A 23,162-nucleotide genomic window follows, 5' to 3' on the forward strand; every position below is an offset into this window, starting at 1 on the left:
AAGTTGATGGTTGGAAGGTTTTGAATAAATCATAACCACACGGGCACAGCTCTGGGCAACACTCCAGATCATAATTTTTCAGCCTGCCAAGCCATTGCAGAAAGGGAAAGACCAAATGAAAATCAGGCTTGGTCCAACCCCAAAAGGGGCAGTCCATCCCGAAGTGCAAGTTCACATCCCTTCTGTACGAGACCACATGCATACTCAGACATGTTTCAGCCTTGTTGGGCATCATCAGTAAGGAGTAGCTTTGGTCTCTAGGCCCAGAAGTCTTGGGCCCCTCGTCTGAGCATAGCCATTCCACTCGGGTTTACTAAAGCAAAACTAAAGGTTGATGGCTGGAAGGTTTTGAATAAATCATAACCATGGGCACAGCTCTGGGCAACCCGCCAGATCATCGTTTTTCAGCCTGCCAAGACATTACAGAAGGGGAAAGACCATATGAAAATCAAACTTGGTCCAACCCCAAAAGGGGCATTCCAGCCCGAACTGCTAAGTCACATCCCTTCTGCACAAGACAACAACCATCCTCAGACTTATTTCAGCCTTGTTGGGCATCATCAGTGAGGAGTAGCTTGGGTCTCTATGCCCAGGAGGATAGGGACCCACTTCTGGGCATACCCGTCCCACTATGGGGACTAAAGCAAAACCAAAAGTTGATGGCGTGATGGTTTTGAATAAATCATAACCACAGGCGCTACAATTGTGAGTGTTAATAGGTCCACTTGGTTCGTGGAATACACAAGTGGGTGCTGGGTCAGTGTGAGCCACGTTTGGTGAGGCAGCATGTTATATTTTGAAAAATAGAGACGTTGTTTCTCGGGACAGCAGGGCGGGTCCAGGTGGGTACCAGTTGGTGCTAGAAACAATTTGGAGAAGCCTTGAGACTCAAAAAATGATATGGGAGAGTCAACTATATGCAAGGTTAGTTCACAGGTGGCAATTCACTACTGTATACACTATTTGATGAAAGAATGGCCCATCCTCAATGCCTATGCGAAGGGCCTTGTTCATTGTGTCAGGCAAATCTGGTGAGCATAATTCATAAGAGTGCGTCTGAACACTTGAGCTTTTAGGGCCTTATCGCAACAGTTTATGATTGAGTAAAGGACTGCTGGAGGCCTACAAATTGGAGTGTCCCGTTATTGTTATCGCAATACGACACTGCAAGTGTCAAAGCAGGGACATATACACAGGAGCAAGTGAAAGACAAGAAATTATAGGAACACACTGAATTTGAGATCCGAGTTGAGACCGTGAGAGGCATGTATTTGCTGATCAGGCGTGCTTCTGCCTGGCATAGATGAACTTCCCGGACTCCTCCTCTGATTCCACACGAGACCGCCATGAGTCCCGCAAATCTGATGTCTTCTTTATGGTCCATATGGTGTTCTTCCTGCCAATGTTTGGAAAGTGGATAATTTGAGTCCTGCAAGCTGAGCATACTGAGAGCCTTTCGTTTTCAATTTCCAAGCTCTATTCTGGTATTTCTAATATATTTCATGTTGCATACACATATTATGCAATATACTACATACGTGGCACAACAGTTGATAAATTATCGAATGTAATGTGTGCCTAAATTCTGAAATTCTAACGAGGGAGTAGTGAGTGTATGTGAGCACACGATGCAGGACCCACATTTCCGGAAGCCAGCTGCCTGGCTTGACGTTGGCCAATATGTGTTGGTTCGTACACTGTCTGGCATGAAGGCGTGGCATAGCAGATTCCTCAGTGCCGGAGCTTTGCGGTGTGAGACACTGGGGCAAGGGCTGATCCACTTACTGATATCAGGCTCTAGTAATAGCAAAGGCCAGTGTCTTTTAAGAATGCAGTGTATCATGTGACTATCGGTGCTGTAACGGGTCGTGATTCTCAATATTTGGTCTTCCTGTTTGGATGCCTTAATTTTATGTGTGAGCAAGTTTCTCCTGGGGGTTTGTGATGTGAGTTCTTATGCTCGCCCTAGAGCAGTGGTATTCAAACTGTGGGGTGCACCCCCCAGGGGGAGCATGGTCTCATTCCGGGGGTGGACAGGGTGCAGAACCCCAGCCTGAAATGAGAGGAAAGAAAAAGCTGGCGTGGGATAGCACATGCACGTTTGTGCATATCCCATCCTACCATGGCCCTGCCACATATGCTAAGTGTGACGGGGACAGGCTTAGTGTTAGTGGGAGTGGTTGACCCAGGAAATAGACACCCTGGAAGCACGCTCTCTATCCCACTGTCAATGGAAACAGTGGTACCGGAAACAGCGGCACCAGAGTTACTGTGACCGGAAATAAAGTGATCGCTGGAACAGGAAACAGTCCGGCTGCCATCATAAAAACACAACCCATTGCAATCTGTAGCATCCAGTTGCCATCCACCCTTCCTAACTGCATAAATCCATAGTGGACCATGGCAACTCACATCCGTGAGACCCGGCAGCGCAAGCCGCGCTTCTCTGAGGCAGAGCTCAACATGCTTGCTGAGACCATTGTCCTGCATGCAGGGGAGTTGTTCTCAACATACCAGCGCCGCCAAACGCAGCAGCGGAAAAAAGTCCATATGGGAAGAAGTGGCGCAGAAGGTCTTAGCAGTGGGGACACCACGCACAGTCAGGGATTGGCACAAGTGGTGGGATGACCTCCACCTGAGGGTCCGGAACCTACTCTAAGCACACTGCAGACAAAGCATGGCCACAGATGGTGGACCCTCCTTGCCAATTAGACTCATGCCCTGGGAGGATAAGTGCGCATTGTGCTGCACATGGAGTCCATAGAAGGGGTTGGCACTGCGGAGGCCGGAGCCAGGACACCCGCCGAGGCCAGTGAGTACACATACCCCCACATCACTGAGATGAGAATTGCAGTGTCCCCATCCCCCAGAATACACCCTGCAGGCACACACCCCACACCTGAACCAACACCCAGGGCGCTGTTGTGGCCATATACCCTGGCCCCTTCACAATGACCCATGCCTGTTATACATGTTGAACACTGCCCAGGCACCCCGTACTGTCAAGTGTAAAGGCATCTTCCCCAACACAGACACATGGCACCCTGCCACAGCGTACTGCATGCATGCCTGGGGTTCAACCACTGGCACCAAGACACAAAGATGTTGTCCCTCAGCTCCACCCACACATGGCTACCCTCCCATAGAATGGCAATGACACGTGTCTCCCACGTCCCTGCAAGACCTGCCAAAGTCCCCCAGTACACATACTGGCCCTGCAACTGGGTCATCCATGAGTCCCAGCCTTGCCCCATCCAAACCCCCACTCCCCCTCCACATCCCAACACCCCACACTCCGACAGAGCCCCCAAACCACCATCGTCAGCAAATGCCAGGACAACACGCCAGTAGCCCCAGTAGAGCGTATCATGTACCAACATCCCAGAACCTGAAGCTGAGTGCGTACAACTGAAGCATGTGTGCACCATGCCATGTTTTATGGCATGTCCCCTCTACAGCACGCATCAGAACCTACACATTGCATATATCAGTGCATCTTGAACCCACACTGGTCCCTAACATCATGCCTTTCTTCCACCCTCAGGCACCTCATCTGACAGCGACAGAGTGCAACCAGGTGCCTCATGGGGCACCACACACCGACGGTGGACAACTCCACAGACCACCACCGCCACCGAGGACATGGCAGCAACCATTGCGACTGTCACAATTGCCACTCCAACCCAGGCCGCACCTGCAGTGGCTACACCTGCTTCCCCCTCCACCTTGCCAGCACCTGTGGTGGCTACGCCTGCTGCCACCTCCACCCTGCCAGCACCTGCTGTGGCTATGCCTGCTGCCCCTCCACCCTGCCAGCAACTGTGGTGGTGCTATTTCCTGCATGGACAACAGCAGGAGGACGGACACTACCCCCACCACAGCAGCCACATATGCATGTCCATGACACCAGCACAGAGGAGGCTGCTGATGATGATGCAGGAGACACCACAGGGGACACCACCGACCATGCCACCTATGAGCGGCCTGAATTCAGCCCCATGAACCTCTCAGGTCCCCCACCCCCACTATTCCCTAGTGTCAGGGACATGGACGGCCATCTGCGCTGCATTGAGGAACGGCAGGAGGGATTAACTGCCCTAGTTCAGCAACATCTTGAGGAGTCCTGCCTGATGCGTGGGGTGGAAGCCTTGGTGCGCACTGAGGCCCAGCTGATGTGTGAAAGGGTGCAGGCCACTGGCGGTGCACTGCACGCGACCTTAGATGTGCTACGTCCGCTATTGTCTTCATGGCCAGGAGGGTCCGCCAGGGAGACGGCATCCTGTCGGCCATGGCAGAGTCAATGGCAATGTCAAGTAGAAAAATGATGAGAGTTTGAGACTTGAAAGTAATTGGAGGAGTAGAACTAACTATTGTGCTTTGGAACTGTAGCAGTTGGGATTTAACCCTGGTAATTTTTGAACATTGTTGGGACTATTTGCATCTGGGATTCAGCCCTGTTATTATTTTTTGAACTGTGTTGGGATTCAACCCTGTTATTACTTACATCAGGATTAAATGACTTGGAACCAGAGTGCGCGCCTGACCTTCTTTTTCTACTCAATGGCAATGTCCCTGCAGGTGGCCCTGGATCGCCGGGCCAGTGACCCTACACACACGCCATCCACAAGCTCCACCCCTGCCAGTTCTCTCCGTGGCAGCTCAAGGCAGCGGTCGATGCGCCTGTCAGGAACACCACACAAAGGCAGCCCAGGTGGTAAGCAGGCCCGTACATAAGCCAAGGACTAACATGTGCCAAGGGTCTGGCTTGGGCTGAGACATCATGGACAATGTCGGGGAGGTGGTGTGGGGAGGGATAATTGGGGTAGGGCAGTGGGGGGTGATAGATGGGGTAGGGCTGTGGGGAGTGATAGATGGGAAGGGGATATGGGGAGGGATAGTTGGGAGTGTGTGGGGAGGGATAGTTAGGAAAGGGGTGTGGAAAGGGATAGTTGGGGAGAGGGTGTTGGTGAACCTGTTATTTCTGATCATGCATATCAATACACTGGGTGTTGCATAGAAATCATGAGTGGACATTCATTTTTCATGTGAGTGTGTGATTCATTTGGTGTACGGTGTAGATTGTGGTTGATGGTCTAGGCCATGTGCATGTGTGATGTGCTCAAAGATAGTTGCTGATCAGTTCATAGCGTGCATCACGCCCATCCATGTCATCCATCCATGGCCCCACCTCCATGGCATCCCTGTGATGGGACAATGCAATTTCATCCTTGCTGTCCTCCGACTCCGCTGTGTGCATGTCCATGTCTGGGGAAAGGGGAATGTTGCACCTGATGCACATGTTATGAAACATGGCACAGGCCAGTACTATCTTGCCCACCTTCACGGGGCTGTACATGAGTGCACCCCCAGACCTACTCAGGCAGTAGAACCTTGCCTTCAGCAGCCCAAATGTTTGTTCTATGGTGCGCCGTGTTCGGATGTGTGCACAGTTGTAGGCATGCTCGTGCTGGTCTTGCGGTTGCCTCACAGGGGTCATCAGCCATGGCATCAAGGGGTATCCTGCATCACCTGCATGGGGGGACGCAAGGGGGACAAATTCATTGTTGCCTGTTGGGGGTCAACAGCAATGGCATCAAGGGGTACCCTGCATCACCTGCATGGGAGGGACACAAGGGGGCAAAGTCATTGTGGTGGTAGTATCATGGAAGCCAAGTCTGTATGTTGGTCTGTGTCACATTGGATTGGCACAGATGACCCTAATTTTCCCATTTTTACAGATTTTTACACATTCATGCAGACGGATATCAGCCTGCTTACAGTCCTTATTTATTTATGTAAATGGAAAAAATGGTAAAACCTGTCTCTCTGTCTAGTTCTCTATGATGTCAATCATAGATCGCAGGGCAATCTCATTGCAGATTGGCAACGTGGATAGTGCAATAGTTGTATGGAAATTGCAGTGAAGATGGTAAATTTGCTGACACGACATATCTTAAGGCAGTGGGAGTCACAGGAGCTATCGTTCTGTAGAGGAGTAGCCAAGTACCCCTACTCCAACTGCCCCGCCTCTATTACCTATAGAGTGGAAACCAGAGTATGAGACGGACACAGAACAGTTGAACAGACAAAGAGCAGAGCGTGGACTCTGTGCAGTACCAATAAGAGTACCTATACCTAAGAAGATCTGGGAGGCAAGGCACCCATTGAGAAAACCGTACCTACATACAAGACAATATGATGGGCATTTAAATGAGATTCCTGAAAAGCAGAGAAGATGAAGGGCAAAGATGAATGGTGACGTCACAACTGAGCTGAACTGACGCACATAGAAGAGATGCAGAGACCAGAGAATGCAGATATTCTATAAGGCATCAAGAAAGTATCAAGGATAAGTGATATCTTGGAATCAAGGTGAAGAAGCTTAGGCCACAGAAACAGATGAAATTATGCCACAGAAACAGATGAAGATATTAAGCTAGTTTAAACTTGTACAGATGCAACAGAAACGCAAGCAGCAAAGTAATCATAAAAGCTAGCTTCAAGCTTTATAGTAAATAAACTGCGGCAAGCGCCAATATATATAAATGCATATGGATGAGTAAAAGATGGATGTTTCCACTACGCATTATAAGCAGTGCTGAACGTTAACAAGAAGGCCTCATTTCAGGGTGTCGCGGTTAAAAAGTTAATTGAGTAACAAGTGAATCTCAGCAGAAGGAGTTGGATGAGCCATGAAGGTCTTATCAGAACTGGAGTTGGCTGACATTGGATACAAATTGTGTGAAAGAAGAGAGACTCCTGTCCGGAAGGCTTGAGCAAAACAAAAGACGTCAGAGGACTATTAGAAAATAATATTAAATACACGAAAAGGCTCGATTTCATGGTGTCGAGTCACGTGGAAGAAGGAAGTTGGCTGATCGAGGTGGTCACACTTACGCACGAGGGCAGGATGTGCCCGCACTCCTTAAATTTCGCAGAGCACAGTACAAACTCAAGGCCAAACTTCAAAGCACTAATTGGCACTGGACCATTGAGGTGATGATGGATTAATACATTAATTGGTGGGAAGCTAGTGTTAAAACGAGCCCACCAGCACCTGGACATTCAGTCTGCATGCTGCTAGACGTAGGTGGAAAAATACTGACGGCGGATAGAAGCCAACCAATTGTATAGGACCATGTAATCAAGGGTCCTATAGTTTGTGTAGACAATGGAACTCTGTGTGTTTAGATACATTTATAGTGTTATTCTCAAACAGCAAGTACCATACTCTGGGGATCAACACACTTCTTACCACATGGATAAGATCATTAATATTCAAAAAGAAGATGTATACACAGTTGTGTTTTTACTTAAAACTGTAAGTAAGTTTTACTTGGCATACTTGGCATACTGGTAAAATTGATCTGGAAAAGTCTATTTTAATTCTTAGACAGTCTCTCTTGTATTTTGTGTATTATCTCTTGTAGACTAAAGAGGAGGTTTGTAGTGATCTTCCTTAATGAACTGGAAATTAACCCCACAAACACGATTTTTTTGGTCCCTGACTGTGGATTTATCTACCACACTCTAAAAGGTATGTAAATATAAAAATATACCAAGCCCCCTAGGTGGATCGGGGTGCTCTTTTGTAGTCTAGTAATAAGACATAAACAAACATACCAGTAATACATGTTGTCTTTACCCCACACGGCCCGCCATTTTTGAAGAATTGGCAGTAAGAAAGTGATAGGAAAGGAATACCATCACCATTGAAACCACATAGTAATTTTACCCCTAATGAATGTCCTACATTTGTCTGTGTTTTAAGGACAGAGACGTGTACAAGTTGGGTTTGAAAATACACCAACAGCACTTAGAAATACGAGAAATTACTCCAGTGTGAAGTATCATACGGAGCTGTGTTAAAACCATTAAAAATCAACCGACAGTATGGGTTTTCCGTGTGTTTTTGTAAAGTACAGTCTTTTACGTGTTTTATACATTGTGTGTTGACATTGAATTTTATGTAATGTGGTCATTTTATGAGTGTTAAATTTAAATAAAAATATGTGTTAATATGAACATTTGGTAATACACCTGCCTCTGTTTCTTCTGCCCTGTGGGCATAGACAACTGTGTATACATCTGTCACGCCTCTCAGAAAGCGCTGGTCTTTGTGGTACCGTTGGATCCGGAGAAGTACGGCGGCCATTTTTACACCCAAGATGGCCGCTGCTATGATCAGCTGCGGTCTAGCGGCCTGGTTTCAACATGGCTACTTGGCTCCTCCCTCTCGGCCAGGCACTGTATATCAACATCGGAGCACAACAGACGGATGCGTTGCTACTCCTAGCTACCAACTCTGCGTGAGTTCGAATCTAGGGTTTGTTCTTACCTGTCCTTGTCACATCCTGTACTTCTAACTTACCTTCTGTCTCCTTTACTACCAGTTCCCGCTCGTTCCCAAGAAATACACGGTCTGCAGTACGCCTACCGTCCCGCTTCCAGTCATTGCTCGTTTCCTCTCACTCCCGAGGAAAACAACCGGACCGCCGTGGAAGTTCTTTCACAGTCGTCTTTCAGCCTCAACTGAGGTACCCAGGCCGGACTGACCGTTCCTTATTCTCATTCCACTTATAGGTCATTCTGACGTTGTTTCTCCCTATCTTGCAGACAGTCTTACTCTTCCGTCTATCCACAGAACCTCCATCTAATCCTCAGTTAAGCGGGCAGACAATTCTTACCTCAGGTACCTCTTGAGCATTTGATCCCGTTTCCCATTTCTTCTTTTGGATCTTAACTAACCCCCTTCTCTCATCTTAGAGCTGTCCTCCGAGGTTCCCGAGAAACAGAGACTCCGGCATCTCTTACCTCTATCTCCCAGTTTGCAACAAGGTGCTTACTGATACCTCTTATCTTACTTGTTCTAACACTACCAAACACTATTACTTATTGTGTTCTGCCTACTTCCTTGTAGCCTATGGTACGAGATAACCTTATCCGGAATCTTCTCCCTCATCGAAGAATTCAGAAGCAGACGATCGACTGAGAAGCAGGGTTTTCTTCCCCCTGAGGGTTTCCCTGGACTCTCTCTCCATCCCTGGGGCTTGACCCCAGGGAGGAAGGGGGGGATCAGTGGAATCTACATCAGCATCGCTACTCCGGATCTCCGGTTTCAAGTGATACTAGCCTCCTTCACTGCTGGTGAGTTTGTCCTGGATTCTCTCCTTGTCATTTCCACTGTTTAAACTTATTGAATGGTAATATAAATAACAACATCTTCTTTTTGAATATTAATGAAGTGACGTTTATAGTGGCCATTTTAAGAGGAGGGCTTAGTTGCCCCACCTGATGTTAAGTACCCTATCACTCTTCTTTGCGTTTCTATACTGATATGGAACTTATACTTAGAGAGTCACTTAGAGCCAATCACTCCCTCCGATAGGATTTGTAGTTTGCCACGTAGGATGACGTTGGTAATGACACAGGTCAGCACGTCACTGAAGATGATTTTGCATGATAAAACCTCAGTTTTTACTGAAGATAAGTTGAGTAAGAGGATCGAGCGAATGCTGATGTTTGTTGTACTCCCTGTTTTAGATACTTGATATTAAAACGGACTTCCTTTTGCCAAATTACCTGAGTCGTCTTGATTATTGATGTATGAATAAAATCTGCAGCCCCATCCATCTCCATGGTATTGCTACTCATCTTAAAGGACTGGGCAACCCAGTTCAGTTTGTTGCTATGGGCATGCCATGCGCTGGAAGCCTTAATCATGATGCAAGATGGGGAGGGGAGTGGTTTCTGTTCAAATTGCCATAACCATTTCAAAACCAACTTTCCCATTGACCCTATGGCAACACCAGCTTCTAGCTTGTCCATTGCGTGTGCCACCTCTGGTTCCGTTTGCATGTCGTACAATGGTCATCTCAGCCATTTGTTCATCTGTGTCCATTGTTATGTTTCATTGGACATGTATATGGGTATATTTATTTATTTATTTATAACTTATATAGCGCAAACCACTGACCCGAGGGCTTAAAGACGCTGAACAAACATAACATAAACAGCAAACAGCAGAGCACCCTGACAGAGCAGTGTGTTAGATGGTACCGGAGTCAGCTGTTCTGATTAGTTGAACAGGAGGGTCTTCAGTCCCTTTCTAAATACCCTGATGGAAGATTCTTCTCTCAGGTTGATGGGAAGACAATTCCACAATGCTGGAGCTGCCGAAAAGAAGGCTCTATTTTTGGCCTGTGTCAGCCGACAAATGGGAATCTTTAGAAAAGAGCAGTTGTTGGATGTTAAGTTACATTTACTGGCTTTGGGAACCAATACATCCTTAGGATAGATTGGGCCAGAGTTTTTAAGCAGTTAAAGGTAATCACCATTAACCGAAAACACATTCTCTCTTTGATTGGAAGCAAGTGTAGGTCCTTTCTTGCGTCTGAGATATGGTCCCTTCTGTTTCGGTCCACAACAATTCTGACACAACAATAGTTTATTCTGCATCACTTGGAGTCTATTAATGTGGCAATTGGGTAAACCAATCAGGATGCTGCTACAGTAGTCCATTCTTGAACCAATGAATACACGTGCTAATGCTTCCTTGCTAGTCCTAGAAAACAAAGGATGGGCATCGGACAGAAGTTTAATATAACAGGCTATGGAGGCAACTAAACGGCTGACCTGTGCCTTCATATTCAGATTGCAGTCCAAATAGACCCCCAAAGTTTTAACCTTCTTTTTAATTTCAATGATGCAATCACCAATCAGGAGTTGGGTGTACTGTCCCTCCAATTTACGAATATTCTTTTCTGTTCCTACCAGCATAAGCTCTGTCCTGCTCGTGTTGAGCGCGAGGCCACCCAGTTCTGGATAAGGCAGTAGATCCTACTGATGTTTGCTTAATCTTCAGAGAAGACACCAGTAATTGGGATGACACATTGAGTGCCATCGACGTAGTTAGTGCACCAATGATGTTAAAATCCAGGAAGTCCAGGAATGGAACAGTAAAAATGTTATAGAAGATAGGGGAGAGACAAGCTCCCTGAGGTACTCCTTGTGTCAACTCTAAAGGGTTAGCATCCGCTAAGCCAATGCTCACTCTCCCCGACCCCCAAGGAATGATTTAACCCATAGAGGTGCCGAGAGCGTGAAGCCCACTACCTCCTATAACCTGGCTATCAGCGCTGCATGGTCCACCAGATCGAAAGCGGCAGACAGGTCCAACAACATCAGCATGCTTGTATTTCCCTGGCCCATATGCCGGGGGAGTCTGGATTTTAAATCCAGCAGAGCTGCCTCTGTGCCGTGATTTTCTCTGAAACTGGATTTCCTCTCATTCAAAATGTCAACGGTTCTCAGGTGGGCGAGCACTTGTATATATGCCACCCTGTCCAGAATCTTCAACAGAAACTGAGAGTTAGAAATAGGTCTATAGTTTAACGGGTCACTGGGTGAAAGATTAGGCTTCTTCATGAACGGTGTGACCCAGGATTGCTTAATGCATGTTGGCCCAGAACAGTCTCTAAAAGATGCATTCACGAACCTACAGAGGTGGTCATTAGAGCAGCGGGGCATGTTTTAATAGCTAATGCAGGACAGATGTCCCCCTTACAGTTTGATGGCTTGAGTTTCTTTATGATCAGTGTACGTTCGACTTCACATATAGGTTTAAAAGAGAAAAGCTCTTCTGATTTCCAACTCTTGGGTGGAGGATTGGTCACGTTGGGATCAATACTAGCTATGGTTTTATTTGATAACGTAATAACAGCTTTAATCTTGTTAAGTTTAGTATCCATTGCTTCTCGGACCAGGTTACACCAGTTGGCATCTCTAGTGATTGTGTCCGTGTTGTTGTTTTTTGTTGTTTCCAACTCCCTAAACCCTTTAAAAAGTCCCCTGGGTTGGGATTGTGCTTTCGCAATGCGATCGTCTAGGTAGGCTCTTTTAGCCAAAATAATATCCTTTTCATATTTTTTAACAAGTAATTGATATGATTCTTTATCTGAATCTATTAGGGAATGTTTCCATTTGTAGAGAGCTTTGATTTTATTGCTTTTCATGGCTTGCAAATCAGTGGAGAACCAATAATTGGTCTCTCTTTGCAGTGTCTTCGTAAGTCGCAAAGGAGCTAACGTGTCTACTGAGTTTTGCATAGTGTCTAGATAGGAGTCAGTGATTACTTCTGCAGAACACTCAGCATTCTCTTTCTCCTGTAGTCCACGAGTCCAAGGATCTAAGGATTCTGGAGTCTGTTTTTTTAGGTTTCTGCCAAGAACTGAAGTAATGATAGGTTTCTTATTCACTACAGTTCTTTCCGAAATTATCTCGAAGTAAATAAACAAGTGGTCAGACCAGGGACACGGGCTAACTGACTGATTGGTTGGCGTCATATTAAGACTCGCCAGCCAATCAAGAGTGTTCCCTTTCACATGGGTAGGAGCATGGATACATTGGGAGAAGCGAGATTTGAGAGAGCTGCATCCAGCAATTTAGCTTGAGTATCATTCTTGTCATCTAGCCAGTAATTAAAATCTCAGAGAAGTAAAACTTTAGAGAAAGGTTTTAGGAACGTTAAGAGGAGATCCGATAACTGACTAGTGAAATCCTTCATTGGAATTGGTGGACGATAAACAAGAATAACTTTCACAGTATTTTCCGAGTGTAGTCTTATTTTAATATGAAGAATGTCAAAGTTATCTATACTAAACATGTCAGCTCTCCAGACATCTAGAAAGTCTTTAAAAATGATTGCTACCTCTCCCCCTTTGCCTTCAAGCCTGTCTTGGCAGAATATATTGTACATGCACTTGTGACAGGCAGGTGATCTGGCTACATACTGGGGGGTTACATTAGTCTGATATGGCTGTGGCGCAGGTGGTGGGGGATGTGCACAGTGTGTAGATGCTGGGGTAAGTGGCATGGGTTAATTGCATTCTGGGACCTGTAGTGCATGTGCAGTGCCTGTCTCTGTGCAAAAAAAATTATGATGGGGTGTGCTCCATTTGCCCATACACCACATGGCAGACAGGCCCTCCTGCTCATGCATCCTATCTGTGGACATGACATTGCATTATGCACATGCACTGATGGCAGTGAACAATCCACCCACCCCTTTCCACAGTGACCATGCTATGGTACTTTGACTCCCCAACAGCCAAGTACGCTCTCTGCTGTGTCGTGCCATGTACCCTGGGAGCATGTAGTCTGCAGCACCATGAAATCGTGTGTGGACCACGGAAACATGTGCAGTAGTGGGTGATGAGGAGGTCTGCTTTGCACACAACCTGCACATTCAGGGACTGGTACAGTTTGCGGCTGCCGTAGACCGCCTCGTTTTCATGTCTGGCCACCAGCTCAACATGTGTGCAGTCCAGCGCACCAATGACGTTGGGCATGCCTGCCAGGGAGTGGAACCCCACTTTGGTGGCATTCACCTGAGCAGGTGTTCTGGAGAGGGCTATGTGGCCTGACATGTGCCACAAGAGTGCATCCAGGACCTGGAATAGCACCCTGGAGAAACAGAGTCGGGATAACCCATGCAGCTCTCCCACGGTGTGCTGAAAAGTGCCCGTGGTCAAAATATGCAGCACCTATACTACCTTCAGCAAGGGGGGTATTGCTGTCCTGGTGTGGATTAGGCTGCTGATGTCATCATAGATCAAATCAACAATGTGTCTAACGGTCTCCCTGTCCAGCCAATACAGGGTGTGGATCTGTGCTGCACTCAGGTTCCATGGTGTGGCCCTTGTGCGGTATGGGTGGCTGCCTGCGGGGTGCTACCTGCTGGCTATTGTTCATGGCCATGGCCATCATGCTCCTCCTTCTCCTGCTGCGCCGCCGCCACCTCCTCCTCTGCCTTTCTGCCTCTTCCAAATCCTCCTCATATTGGAGCCCTGCATGCAGGGCACCCAGCTCCATAACTGCTACTGCAGCTGACAGCATGGTTGTGTTGGGAGGTGTGTGGAGTGTGGTGCTTTTGAGCATTCACAGTGCTAACGGTGTGCCGCTGGGCTGATTATGTACACCTGTGGACTCTTGCTGCACTCCTGAGACTGCTTTCTGCCTGATCCGTGATGCCGATGTCTCCGGCATGGTGATCACGGTGGCACGAGCATTTTTATGCCAGTGTTTCAATATTGGCGGTACTCCGTATGTGCCTGTACGACCGGCGTGCCAGTGTTTCAGGCACAGGCTTTGAGTGCAATCGCTGGTCGTGGTCCTTGCCAGCGGTGGCACCAAGGGTCTTGTTTGCTCTAACAGAGTTTCCGGCACCGCAACTCGTAATGAGACGGTCCGGAAAAAAGGATGCCGGTAAGGTGTGATGGCACTGCTATTTACAGACCAACACAATTGTAATAAGGCCCAATGTGTTGTTTCAATTTATTTTCCCTCCTTCCTGGAGAGAGTCATGGTTGTCAAAGAAATGGTAGGTGAGGCTCCGCTCTGAGCCCCTCTTCCATGTTAAGGTAAGGAGAGTGGGTGGGGGGTGTTAAGGGGCTCGAGGTGGAGGCGAGGAGAGGGAAAAGGCAGCGCCGGGTGGAGGGCGGGCGCGCAGAGCACTCAGATTGCTCTGAATCCAGGCTTGCATCGTTAGATTCAGCTTGGGTTTGGATTAACCTAATTGGCTGATGCAACAGTCAAAGGTGCTAATCAAATATATATATATATATATTTTTAGGTATTGATAATATATTTTTATGTTGTTACCTTTACGTTATGATTTCTTTTGTTTGTAGATTTTAAGTTTTTGTTGGTTTAACCTTAACTATTTTGTAAAAATGATTTTTTCATATATATACATAGATACAAGCACGCATACACACATCCATTAACTCCCTGCAGGTATACTGGTGTTAGACCAGCACTCACGCAATTTGTGTTTTCTTTACAAATGGCTTCACGGGACATGCCATATAAGGCATGCCTTTGAATCCAGCAGATACAAATACAAAGCATAGTACTCCAGAATAAGCACAAAATATCTCATTGTGAACTTCACTGCTACTAGTCAACTTGGCTCATGGCCATAAACAGTGCTTGTGTGTACATATATAAACAAGAGATTCTGGGGCCGATTCGCAAACCTCAAGGGTTTGATATTAAAACTCTACAGTGTGTAATCTAAACGTAACCCTGGGCATAGATTATAACTCTTGGAGAAACTCCAAACCAATGAAGATTACCCCTGCTAATAGCGCAGGGAGTCTTGATTCTATTAAAGACAAGGAGGCACACATTTATTCCTGTCTCCAGCAGTTTCAACAAAAACAACATTTCCCTTATGTCGAGTCTATCTGTAGTCCATCATGCTTTGTGTATGTTATCATTGTCCTTCCTGTTCCTTGCATCTCCCTCTTCTTTAATGCTCTTAACTGCACTCCAACATGTAACCAAAACTCTGAACTTGTCCAAATATGGAGCCTCCTCTCTCATCTGCACTTCTATGCTTGGTCTACATATATGCCTGATGGGTTTCGCTGCTCAATCAGCCTGTACTCTCGCTAGCCTGACTCAGTTGTTCTTCTGGTCATCTTCTACCGAAAAACATAAAGAGCACATTAGGGAGGCGAACACACAACCCTATTCCAAGAGAAAATCCACCATAAACACAATCATAGACATTGTCATCAACTCTTCTGTGTGTCTAGGGCGTGAAAGTAATGCTCGCCTCCTTGTCTTTAATAGAATCAGGACTCCCAGCACTATTAGCAGGGGTAATCTTCATTCTACGTCAAGACCGGGTGCGAGCATTATGCTTGTTGAAAGCTTGTCATTACTGTCGCTGCTGCTGAATACAAAAGGGTTGAAATAGAATGTTCTAAACGTGGTATTGTTGGCCCAGTCGGCCGCTTGCAGAATATCTTGGAGCTAGCGCTTTTGAAGTCATTGCACTTTGCGCTAGCACTTTTGAAGCGATCGCGCCCCTCAGAGAATGTGCTCCTAACCTAGACATGTCCACCCCTGCCAATTGCATCACCTCGTGCACCCATCTCGCTATTGTGGCTGTTGCGACTGTATGGCTTTCTGGGCGCTATAAGCAATTGCATTGTCCCCATTGGTCTCATCTCCGCTGTCCTATGCTTGTATTCGCTTATGAAGGCTACCAGGCACCACTTGGGGTGAACTTGTAGGAAGGGTAAACTATTGATGTGGAACCAGTCTTCGGTCTCTGAACCAGCGTGAAAGTAACTCCTTCTGGTCCATACGCCTTTCTGTTCATGTCCAGCGCTCTGATGTCTGCTACTCTCCTACAAGAGACTAGGCCTAAAAGCATCACTAGTTTCCCTGACAGTTGTTTAAATGCTAGATATCTGTTTCCTAGCCAGCCAGCGAATAGTTTTAAAACTACTGTTACGTCCCATAGGACGTTATATCTTGGTTCTGGCGGTCTCTACTAAATCGTAGTCCTCTAAGAGTCGAACGACCGCTGAGTTCTCTCCCTCGGGCATGCCCTCGACAGCCAGATGTCCCACTGATATAGCGGCCTGTACACTACTATCATTCTGTATGCTTTCCTGCCTTAAAGCAGCTCTGCTAGAAAATCCTAGATCCATCTTTACTAAAGGGGCCAAAACGGGATGAAGATTTCCCCCTTTGCACCATCGAGACCATCTGCTCCAAGCTGCGTCATAGCTCTGTCTCGTGGAAGGCACCCATGATTCTGCGATGAGGGGGGCAGTTTGTGTTGAAATGCCTGGGAGGTCCCAGCATCTCCTGTTAACATGCACGCCATCAGTGGGAGAGTCCCTCTCACTCTCAGAGGATGATTTGACCCGGCTGGGCCGCACTACTCTTGGATAATCGGTCACCAGTCCACCATCGTCGGGAACCATACATGCGACTTCCATATTGGAGCCACAACTATCATCTTCGCTTCCTCTCTGCAAACTTTCGCTAGCACTCTGTTCATCATTATGAATGGAGGGAACGCGTAGTGTGTGGATCCCCTCCAGTCTTAAAGGAAAGTGTCTACTCCTCCCACTGTCGGATCTAATCTCTACTTGAAATACCTGTTCTTCTGAGCGTTCAACCTGGACACAAGTAGGTCCGTGTGGACTGGTCCCCATAGTTTCTATATCAGCTGGAAAATACTCTTGTCCAGCATCCAGTCGCTGGAGTCTGATAATTGTCTGGAATTCCAGTCTGCTACTACATTGAGCGAGCCCGCAAGATATTCTGCTACCACCGAGGTCCCTGATTAGAGGCAGAAGTGCCAAAAATCCTTGGCTAGCTCTGCCAGCAATCTGGATTTCATCCCTCCTAAGTGATTGATGTATCTGACCGCTGATATATTGTCCATCTTCAGCAGAATACACAAGTTCACTTTGCCTTTCGTGAAGGCTTTGATTGCGAACGACGCGGCTAGCAACTCCAGACAGTTGATGTGCATCTTGAGCTCTTCTGTGCTCCATTTTCCCCCTGTTTCTAGATCCCTGCAGCGGGCTCCCCAGCCTGCTCTGCTGGCGTCCGACTATCACCAGATCGGGTTGGTCTCCGAATATGGCCTTCCTGTTCCAGGCATCCATATTCTGTAGCCACCATTCCAGTTCTATCTTGGATTCTACATTTAGGGGTACTGCATGGTGGTACTTTAGCCCCTGCTGTAGGTGCCTTATCTTTAGTCATTGCAGGGCTCAATAATGTAGGGGGCCCTGGAAATATTGCCTGAATCGATGCTGCTAGTAGACCCGCTACTCTCGCTATCGTCCTTAGGGATACTACACTCTGGTCTAGGCAGCTCCTTATCACTCTTTTTATATCTCTTATTTTCCTGGCTGGTAGTTCTAAGGTAGCGGTCTTGATGTCTATGATGAACCCGTGGAAGTCTATTCTCCTCGTCGAGATCACGTCTGACTTCTCTCGATTTACTAGGAAGCCTAGTGATGCTAAACATTCCTTCACCCAGCCTGTCTGATACTGGAGCCTTTCTCTGCTGTTCGCCATCAGCAGAATATCATCCAGGTAAATAATCATCATGGTCCCCTTCTCTCTGATCGCTGCCGCTATCGGCTTCATGAGCTGGTGCTGAGGCTAGCCCAAACGGCATTGCCGTAAATTGTCAAAATCGTCCATCCCAGTCGAACGCTAGGAAGGGTCGGTATCTCTTTTGGACTGGACTGGTACAGTGAAGTAAGAGTCCTTTAGGTTGATCCTCGTGAGCCAATCACCTTATCTGAGGATATCCCAGAGCTGGTGAATACCTTCCATCTTGAAATGGTGGTATGTTCAGCTCTTTCAAGTTTATTACAGGTCTTACTTTGTCTTTCATGTGCAGCAGGAACATGTTGCTTATAAATCTTGGGGGTGTGCTGCAAGGTTCTATAGCCTTCTTCTGCGCTAGGTTTCACATCTCTGTATGTAAAGCCTGTTTCTCTACCTTCGCTCTGTGCATTGAGCAGGGGGTTGGGTCTGTGTGGGTATCTGTATAAATACTAGTTGCAACCATTTGACTGCAAGACCCAGGCGTCGCTGGAGAGTGCGCGCCAGTTCGCCCAGAAATGTTGTGTTCTCCCCCCCACCGGCGGATATGGGGTATGTCTCACCTGTGGGGAAGCTTTGTCCTCTTCCCCGGCCTCTTCCTCGTCTCCTTCTCTGGAAACACCCTGTCACAGGGATGAAAGCATCTTGCTGCTTATTCTCCCAGTAGTGGGTCGTGTTATTTTGAGGCCTTCTCGCGGCTTGATAACGACTGGTCGCTTAGCCTCGATACCCACCGGTCCTGGAGAAAACTCTGCCTGGGAATATCTTCTTTATGGATGCCTGGGCCTTCTCTAGGGAGGTGTAGGTGCCTACAAATCTCCCCATTTCCTTCCTGAACGTCTCCCCAAACAGGAGTCCTTGCGCCCCTTCACCCACCTCGCAGAAGGCTAGGTCCCCTAACTTGGGGTCGATTTTGAGGAGGAGGCCCCTCCTGCGCTCCGACGATATGGCACAGTTTGCATTGCCTAAGAGGCAGACAGCTCTTTGTGCCCAGTTAGCTAGGATGTCTGGGTCCACCTCTTCCCCGGGATCACTCCAGGGGTCCTGCAATGTCGAGAACCTTCTCCTGGCAACTCCTCCAGGCCCTTTCTATCCCCTTCCTTGGGTCTCTGGAAGTCTTTGATACGAACACCAGCATCTTTGGGTCGAGTTCTGGGGCCTCTGCTACCTTTCCTGGCAACTCTGGATTCGGGCATTCTGCCAGCATGTTCTGCCTTGCCTCTCTCTCTCTCGAGGGCTTTGCAAAGTCTCTGAGTCATATATTTTGTGACTCGTGGTGAGGGCAGCCAGTCTGATGACTTATGGTTTTCATGTATTTTCCGGTTCCAACATGTCTGTGATCTCATTGTCCTCTTCTATGTTATTAAGTTTCCTTAGCCTTTTCTTAGGCGGGGGTTGTGATTTGTCCTCTTTGGCTCTATTGTCCTCTTCTTGCGAGGATCGTGGGGTCTCTGTGGGCTCTTCTTCTGAGTCCTGCCCCTCATTTCCCATATTTTCATCACCTGGGTAGGGGGTCGTGAGGCTCGGCCCACCCGAATTGCACATGAAGCATCTCTTAGATTCATGAATGCGTCGGCATCCTCGGGGCCTCATCATCTGCCCAGTTTGGTTGACCCCGGGGGGTCAGAAGAGGTTTCTTTTCTCTTCCGGGTCTTGTTACACCCCTGAGGGCCCTCTGGCGTGGCCCCTGTGGACATGCTTTCTTTATTGGTGCTCTTGTTCTCCTGGTTTAAGAATGATTTGATGGTTGCCAGTCTGTCTTGCAGGGGTCTCACCCCTGGTGCTACAGCTTCAGCCAGTGGGTTTCCCAGCACTTCTCTAAAGCTATAGGCTAGATCTTCAGCCTGCTCCTCCTGCTCTGAATTCTGCCATTGCATGTGCTGTCTTTGTGCCTTGTGTACCTGCAATCAGGTGTAGTGACTCGTCCACTTACTCACTGTGTCTTTTTAGTGTGGCTGCACACTTTCTTTCCCTGTGGCTCAGGCTTCAATGCTTGCTCTTTGAGCTTTGTATCATACAGCGTCAGTCTTGCTGTTGATTTAGGGAGCGGGCTAGCCGCTGCTAAATAATGATCTCAAACGTCCTGTTATTCTATGCAATCTCTCCCTGCTTAGGGAAGGGGATTTGTCCGCTCCACCATGTGTGGATTCAGCGTTTAATAGTTTGAGCTTGCTTGTTGAGTGTTTTCGGCTTTGTCGATAGACTGCTGCGACCCGGCCTCGCTTCCTTCACGAATACTAGGAGGTTGCTCCTCCTTTCTGAAGGTGGGTGCTCTCGCTCCCCAGGTCGGCGCCTGCGCTGTTAGAGCGCGTTGACTCTGAACGGGAGGCATGACTCCACCCCCCAAGGGTGGGGGCTACTGCTCCCGGTTGCGCCGCACTCCGGAAGGAAGGGGATAGAGTTTCTAACTGTGTGAGGAGACCGGCATATCCCCAAATATGCTGTGAATGCGGCACAGGGCCGCCCACTCCGAATTACCTCAATATTCACAATGATACTTTTAAAGATATATGTTATGCCACTTGTTTAGCGTGTGCATCTTATTGCTTTATATACATTGTGCGCGTTCGATAGCAAACACCACATTCCATAAGTACTGCTTCGCGCAACTACAGAAAAGGGTGACTTATCTGCTTGGAGAGCAGGAAAGAAGAAGGAGATGAGAGGAACAGGAAGGACTATGATCACGTGCACAAAGCATGATGGACTACAGATAGACTGGACCTAAGAGAAATGTAGTTTTTCTTTTAAAAAAACTTTTTAAAAAAATTATGTTTTCCCATCTGGGATAGTTATGAAGTTTGTTTTTGTTGAAACTGCTGGAGACAGGAATAAATGTGAGGATGAAGCATAATGCTCGCCTTCGGTCTTGACATAGAATTGTAGCTGCGCATGAGTAAAGTATTTATTTATTTATTTATTACATTTATAAGCGCATCTAACCCTGGGGCAGCTGGGCGCTTTACATGCACCGTAAAGTATGCATGTAAATAGTTTATATATTTTTATTGCTTTTTATATCAAATGCAATGTGAACAATGGGCGTTTTCCTTTATTTGTTCTACTCATTTCCTCTTTTTCCTGTTAAATATTTTTCAAATGCACAGCTCTCCTCCCTACACCATCCTATAACACATGTTGACAGAGGTGTGATTCACATATAAGTGGACTAGGTTAAGTGGTGTCAACTTTTTGGCCCAAAAATGGCAACTTTGTGGGTAGTGGCCGAGTTTGGATTGTATTTGCCTGACTAATTCTCTGGCATTGGCTCTGCCCGGAGGCTCCCAATTTTGAATATTATAAATGTGACGCATACATCTGACTACCTGAAAGAAAAAGTTCGGTGACTCGGTGTCTCCGTCAATAATATAAGCAGTTCGAATTACTTCAGAAACAGAAACGTTGTGTTAATTAAAATAAGTAAAGTCGAATTACTTCAGAAACAGAAACGTTGTGTTAATCAAAATAAATAAAGTCGGGTTTAGTCGATAGTTTCGTCTGTGACTATTTGCTCCTGTGAATCTGTCGCATTAAAAGTCGATAGGCCAAGAAAGGACAACTATGATTGCCCAACACTGATGTGACTACACTCATGAACAAGTGAGGTGAAGTGTGCAGTTTCCATACACTGACTTTGTGACTGGCGTGTAAAATGTCACCAGACAAAAGAATAGAGTATTATTTCCAATGGGGAAACGTTCTAGTCAATGTGAATGTATTCAAAAGAAAATCAACTGGTCGAGCCACAGGTTGCAAGCGTATCTCAAGAGCCCAGCTAGCGAGAGGCAGCGCGCGTAACCGTTTCAAACAGCCGCACAAACCTCATTAATTCAAAACCGCGGTGACTGCGTTGAGATCAAAACTATTTGCATCAACATACCTTTGGTTAACCTCGCATTTATGTATTTTTCATGAAACACAGTTTGAACCAGGCTGTCTTAAAAAGCGAAGGGGAAAGAACATATTGAAACAGGGCTGTCTTGGGGATAACATATCATTAGCTACACCGTACAGTTTGTTTGAAATACCCGTTCCAGTGCTTTAATATCTAAGCACTGCCTTGTGGAAAACTAATTACCGAACCACTGAGAGCCTCGTAATGTCCTGCGTTTAAGTCCTGAACATCATCCATAATGCATGTGTGCGGCAGTCTCCGCACTCTGATTACAGAACACTGTCATTAAGTGAGCAAATTAAAGATGTGAATAATTCACCGTCGGAGCTTATTGTCAGGGCTGTATTGTGGAATTGGAATTCCTAATAAGTGCCGCCATTTTTTTAACCCAATTAAAGCGAAGAACATCTTGAGACTGAATAGGACAATCACAATTATTCCCTTATTCTTGTGCTTCACAACGGCTAAATTAAATACTGTACTTAATTCTGTAACATTAATTGCTTCTGTGCCAAAAAAGGGTATCTATATGCATGCAGATCAGGCTTAATCCCTGATTGTAAAGCTGTTTTTGACTCTTGTGCCGCGTTGTACCACCTAACAACAATGTAAGTATATACCACGCCATGTTAAGAAGAAAAGCGCGAAAACTTTGAGTGGGTGAACGCTATTTGGTACTTTACTTTTTGTGTCAGTTTTGCTGTTTTACAAGTGCGCAGGCACACTACATGCTGTCCCACTAACATATTGGACCATGCTGGCGCATACACGAGCTAGGAGCATAAAATAATACGTCCATTGCCTTTAAAGGAAGGAAGGACTGTGTAACAAGTAGTTGTCTTACCTCAGGTATCCGGGTACCAGTATAAACATGAAACGTCACCGTCCTGCGTCGATGTGATAACTGGCTGCAAACTGTGTGCCGGATCCGGGAATACACCTCTGTTTTCCTCCGTGCAGACGTTCCTCTGGGTGACTTTCTGCCCCACACCCTGTCGAGATTGGGGTAATTAAATGTAGAGATCGGGGTATGCACTGCGTCTGCGGCTTCCTTGCACAGGAATGTTTACTCTGCATCCCGTACACGACGTGTGGGTATGTGGGCTCTTTCTGGGCGCAGACACAACGCAGGAGAGGGAGCGGGGAAGGAGACAGCTGGAGAGGGAGAAGGAGGAAGAGGGAGGGGGGAGGGGGGGTTGGGTGCCAATCGCGGGGAAATCTGCATATGGAAATCTGGGTTGCCTGTGGTGAAGTTCTGAATAGCTATGATCGCCTGCTTTTTAATTAGACATAAAAGCAAAGAGAAAAGGAGAGGCAGAAATATTAGCTTACA

General features: G+C 46.9%; 1 long non-coding RNA gene across 4 annotated transcripts in view; it reads right to left on the reverse strand.

Annotated features, from left to right (window-relative positions):
• The window catches only part of LOC138453503 (uncharacterized), a 565,889-nt gene extending 542,934 nt beyond the window's left edge, over positions 1 to 22,955 (reverse strand). For all 4 annotated transcript variants that reach the window (XR_011260446.1, XR_011260443.1, XR_011260445.1 and 1 more), the window contains exon 1: positions 22,674 to 22,955. This is a non-coding gene — a long non-coding RNA (uncharacterized lncRNA). The remainder of the gene's footprint in view (positions 1 to 22,673) is intronic.
• Positions 22,956 to 23,162: the final 207 nt, after the last annotated feature.

Source organism: Ambystoma mexicanum, chromosome 4p (genome assembly GCF_040938575.1).
Source record: "Ambystoma mexicanum isolate Mex_15411 chromosome 4p, UKY_AmexF1_1, whole genome shotgun sequence".
NCBI classification, from domain to species: Eukaryota; Metazoa; Chordata; class Amphibia; order Caudata; family Ambystomatidae; genus Ambystoma; species Ambystoma mexicanum.